Genomic DNA, 6000 nt, shown 5'->3' with positions numbered 1-6000 from the left:
TAGCATAAGAAAGTAAATACATAGACACAATAGTTTAGTGATTGCCAGAAGGTAAGGGGGGTGGTGGTGGGAGATGAGGATAAAGGGGGATCAAATATATGGTGATGGAAGGAGAACTGACTCTAGGTGGTGAACACACAAGGGGATTTATAGATGATGTAATACAGAATTGTACACCTCAAATCTATGTAACTTTACTAACAATTGTCACTCCAATAAATTAAAAAAAAAAAGAAAGTAAATACACAATGAAATAGTGAAACCCGAATTTTGAAAACGGTAGAAACAAGGGGGAAACATATTTGAGTATATGTCAGGGAGGAAGAAAATACAACATGCGCATGTACTCAGCGTCTGGGTCTGATCAGGACAGAGAAGCCACAATCACTTGAACATGGAAAGTTTAATATAAAGACTTATTAAAGGTCACAAGGGATTGAAGCAACAAAGGGTTGCCTGGGAAGAAGTCAAGAGAACTCTACGCAATGTAGGAACAGTGGAGAAAAGGGCAGCCGCTATTCCGAGGGCAGAGCTGCAGTGGGAAGACTTCCTCCATCCCTCCACCTGGAGCTCAGACTCAGATCCCATTGGAGAGGGCGCAGCTGCCGCTGATTGGATAGCAGAGAAATCATTGTGATGTGCTGTGTTGTTAGAATTATCTATAAATGGTTTGTGAAAATTTACTTAACCATTTTTAGGATATACTCTTTCTGTGGAGACCATGATGGAGCTGGCAATATGAAAGAGAGTATCTCGGTCACTAGCTAGTGGTTAAGATCTCTGCCTCTGGAGCCAGCTTGCCTGCGTTCATTCTTGGGTTTGTCCCTTACTCGGTGAGTGACCGCAGCTGAGTGACGTAGGCTTCCCATCTATAAAACGGAAAGAATGGCATTTACTTGATGCAGTTCCCATAAGGATTTGTGGGCTCTCATTACGTACCTAACAACTAATCAGCACAATTCAGATAAATATTGGACCAATGTTCCCAAATTAATGAGAGCTGCTGAGGTGTTATCTCTGTTCCTGCCAGCATGCTTGCTGGGGAAGAATCAACTGCTGACTTCTTCCTCCCTGGCTCCCCTAAGAAAGATGTCCTACTTAAGAAAATGCACAAGGGTCAGCATGTGGAACAGGGCCATGCTAATAAGCAAAGATATGAAAAGTCACTTTGATAGGTAAAAACTCTGTGGAGTAAATTAAAAATCTTTATTGACTGCCTATATAATGCACAAAGCCTTACATGAGATGCCATGGGAATTCCAAGAATTCCAAGACATCCTTATTTATGCATAAATAAATAAATAAATAACAAAAGACACAAATAAGAGTTTGAGACACTGATAGACGTGATGTCACATGATACATGATCTGTTGACAAATGGATTATGAAGGTAATAACCACCATTGACATTTGAAGAAGAGAAACATGTTTTACCTATCAGGGGGTTATGGAAAGAGATAGATGTGGGATCAGAGCGTGTGTAGGATGTAGGATTTGGGAAAGCAGAGTGGACGGCCAATGGCCCTGCAGAGATATGAAATCAGCAACAATGACCAAGGGAAAAGAATGTGCTGGGTGTATACTGAAACCATAGCAGGAAAACAAAAAACAAAAAACGAAAACCAGTGGATTCAGAACGGGAAGACTTGGGTATAACTCACAGGAACACAAGCAAAGATAATGTAATTTCATGGTAAAATCAAGATTATTGATCTATAAACCCTTACCTATATACAAAGAAAAGAAAATTTTGATAACAAAAGTGAGATGGGATTTTCTTTCTACCAGGAAGAACACACTCTCCACCCAATTGTTACCTGTTGACATTTTGCTAGGGCATGGATCAAACGATTCAACCTACATGGTTGGCTCTGCATCTCAGTGTATATACCTGAATTTGGAGTTTTCTTCAAATCGTTACTTAGCATAACTTAGGATATCATAGGGTGGAAATTCATAGCACTGGTTTGCAGTACCCCCTTGTTAGAAAATCAAACATTGCTTTTACTATTCATTAAATATCACTAATGTTGAATTTAAAAAAAAAAAAAGAAAAAGAATGTATTGACTGTCAGGACATGGGGAGCAGAAGCCAACCAGTGTGGTTGTAATAATGTAGAGAATTTTGGAAGCCAAATGGAGAAATGCTGAAATGGTAGGTTGGGAAAACTTTGAATGGTGATCTAAGGACTTTGCTCTTTTTCATGAAGACATTGGGGGTACTCTTGATACTACTGAGAGTTTTTGAATCTATATAACTGGCCTTTTTTATTCTCTTAGCAAAGATAGAATTTAATTTTCTAGATAGCAAAGCTTTCCCTGAAGCATTGCTATAGGGCAGCAGAAATAGTATAGCATTTTGGTGGCAGCAGTGCTCCCAAGGGAGCCTGTTCCATTCTTTTTGGCTGCCCAATATTCACAAGTAGAAACTATGAATATTGTGTCCATGATTGGAGAATTCCTCAACTCAGAGACCAACCAGTTCCTCAGAGTCCTACTCAGAATCCCTCCAGTTAGGGCACAAACATGTGACCAACGAGACTTTGAATTGGAAGCTGGTAAAGGTATGGATGGTGTGAAATCCATTTTGGCTGGTGTAGTTGTAAGGTCATCCAGGTTCTGGAGACCGTGTGGCAGAGGACCGAGGGGAGCCTGGCGTGCCCACATTGGCAGTACTGGTTGTGTGGGCCTAGTTGTCTGTAACCACTGGGCTGATGGAATATGATTTGGGGGATTTTCTTGGCTGCTTAGCCTCTAAGCCTACTACTGGCGGTTCTAAAGATCGTGTGAGCAAACTAATCTCCTCTTTCAATAATATTATTTTTTCTGCCTAAACTATTTAGAATTGGTTTTAGATGATCTAAAAGAAAACTAACAGGCAAGCTGCTCAGGGGCCAGAGGGGACAGGCACTCTGAAAATCTCACCATCACTACAGGGAACAGCCATACTTCTTGTATCCTTTATTTGGACAGCCTATGTCCTCTCTATGTCCCCCTTCCCCTGACCTGCTGAATAATTTATAGATCTAAGTGCCTTGATCTATAAATCAACCGTGGTGATTTATAGACCTTTGGTGCCTTGGGTCAGCTGTCTTGGCCAGTTTTATAGCATGAGTGATCAGTGTTCCCACTTCTCCTCCTGATGTCATATTATCTTGACACACTGGAGGCCCTGCCTTGAACGCATAGTATGTGGAGCCCAAAGTCTGAACTCAGGGTTCGTGATGATTTGGAACTTACAGTATGATGAAAGTAACAGAGTGAGTGGACAGACATACAGGAGGGAAGATGGAAAAGGAGAGGCCGACAGAGTATCTGCAGCCATTTAGTGCCTGAAGCAGAGTGGAAAGTGAGAAGGGTTTCCTGAGGAAGGTTCAGACGCATGAGGAGAAGAAGAGAGGGAGTTTGGTATCAAAGGCAGGCTGAGCGGTGCCTCCCTGCCGGCTCCTGCTTGTATCCTCTGTTAACACAGAGTGTGTGTCCCCAGCTGGGGTCCAGGCCACCATGGTACCCTTCTGCCAAAGACTCAGCTTCTCACTTGGGTTTTCCTTCTCGCTCCATTGTCCAGGCAGAAGTTTCTGAAGGAAAGAAATACCATCTGGTTACTTTTACCAAAACAAATCTATGTTTTATTTTTAAACAGAGAAAGCCAGCTTCTGGGGTCTAAGAGCTCCTGAGACCTAGGCTTTGCCGTCTGGTGTGGGAATGGCTGCTCTGAGAGGAAGCTCCTGGGCAGAGTCTGAGAAATTTCGCTAAGCAGCCTTTGGGAGGAAGACAATTAAGAGACAGCCCCAGAACCCACCCACCAGCCAAATGGCTGGGCTGGGCGGGGTTGGTGGCCGTACTGACTTCATTAAGGATCTGGAGGCCGAGAGGATGACTTGGGGCATAAGAACACATGATAGCTTGGTCGACTAGCTCTATTTTATTTTTTCTATCAGATATATTTTCTAAATAATACATTTTTATTGTGGTAAAATATGTATAAGATACAATTTACCATTCTAACCATTTTTAGGCGCACACATTAGTGGAATTAAGTACATTCACATTATTGTGCAACCATCCCCACCATCCATCGCCGGAACTTCTTCTTCTCTCCAACATGAAACTCTGTACCCGTTAAACCCATTTCCCCATTCTCCCTTCCTCCCAGTCACTGATAACCACCATTCTGCTTTCTGTATCTATGAGTGTGACTGTTCTAGTTGCCTCATATATGCTGAACCACAGAGGATTTGTCGTTTTTGTGACTAGCTTATTTCACTTAGCATAATGTCTTCCGGGTTCATCTGTGTTGTAACCTATGTCAGAATTTCTTTTCTTATTAATATTCCTGAATAATATTCCATTAAATGTATATACTACATTTGTTTATTCTTCTTTTGAGGGACATTTTAGTTATAGCCACTTTTTTTTTTTCTTTTTTCTATTCTAAATAGAGCTGCTATCAACATGGGGGTGTAGATATATGTTTGAGTTCCTCCTTTCAATATATTTGGGTGTATGCCCACAAATAGAATGGTTGGATCATATGGTAATTTTATATTTAACTTTTTGAGGAGCCACCACAGTGTTCCTAAATAATATTTTACATAAACCTTCTTATTAAGGAAAATGTAAAACACAACAAAATAGAGAGAATAGTATAATGAATTCTCATGCATACAACGTTTGGTTTCAGTAGTTGTTTAGGATGATTATGTGATATGCAGCATGGATCAATTTATTAATTCAACAGACATTTATCAAGCAGTTGAGTATCACATGATGAATCAGACATGATGCTATCAGCTGAGGTGATGGTGGTGGTGATGAAAATGTGCCACTCTGATCCCCTGCCCTGGGAGCACGGCGGAATGACAGCCGCACTTGCTGCCCCGCGGGATGTACCATTGCGCTTGTGCTGAGTTCACACTTTCGGTGGGCTGTTACCAGCACTGTGGGGGTACTGTTGCTGTCTGTGCGATGCAGGACTCCACCCACAGTGACCTCAAGGACTTTCCATCAGCCTGGCTAGGTCTTTCTCAGAACTGCTGTGTGATCTGAGGCTCTGTCTACCCAACTTTCCTTCCTCTTTTCTTCACAGGAGTCGGACCTACGTCTCTCTCTCAAGTCGCTCCTCACTTTCTTCAGCTCCCCTGATTCCTTCACAGGTATTTCCCCAGTAAGTCTCTTACACTTCCAGTCCTGTCTGCTTTTTGGTGGGCATAAGCCAACATACCTGGGGTTTGAATTATTAATAATATAGCCTTTAGCCTTTTTTTGCACATATCCTGGGAAGCCCAAGCTCATCAGTAAGATTTCTGCAAATTCTTGGAGGTTTATAATTCCGTTCCTGCTCCAGGCTGTAAATCCCTGAACTCCCACGTTCAGTTCTGTCTCATTTCCATTGCTCCCCTCTTCCCTCTACTTCATCTTAACTCCTACTCCTAACCACTTACCATTATCCCTCTGTGTGTGTATTAGGCACTATTTAAATTTGGGGTCTTTTTCACATCTCCGAAACGCAAACAGCTTGAACTAAGGATGACTGTTCTTGCCTTAAATCTCATTCAGCCCCTGCCACCAGGAATCTCTCACTGACCGCCTTTCCTCTGACTTTAAATCTTTATTTATGTTATTTGACTGCCTTTCCTCACTCACATAACTTATTTGTACTGCTCACCTGATCCCCCCAAATGTGTGCATACCTCACGCAGAGGAGTCAGATCTCTCTCTCTCTTTCTCCTAAGAGTCTTTGTGACTCATCTTTCCTCCCAAAATTTACCTATCAAGGTCTGTCCTAAAGAAGGTAATTTCCTATCTGAGTGGGCTTCTGATATCAATTATTAGAATGTGTTTTTCAGCCCGACTACAGATAGATACATAGATAGATAGATATATGCTAGGTAAAATAGACAATGAAGTAGGTGCTCTGATAGAAATGCCTACTGGGTGGTGTGAACCACAAAAGGAGGGGATGTTAGATTTGACCTGGAGGTGGGTGGGTGGGAATC

This window comes from Rhinolophus ferrumequinum, chromosome 4, assembly GCF_004115265.2.
Source record: "Rhinolophus ferrumequinum isolate MPI-CBG mRhiFer1 chromosome 4, mRhiFer1_v1.p, whole genome shotgun sequence".
NCBI lineage: Eukaryota > Metazoa > Chordata > Mammalia > Chiroptera > Rhinolophidae > Rhinolophus > Rhinolophus ferrumequinum.
This window is presented reverse-complemented; position numbering follows the sequence as displayed.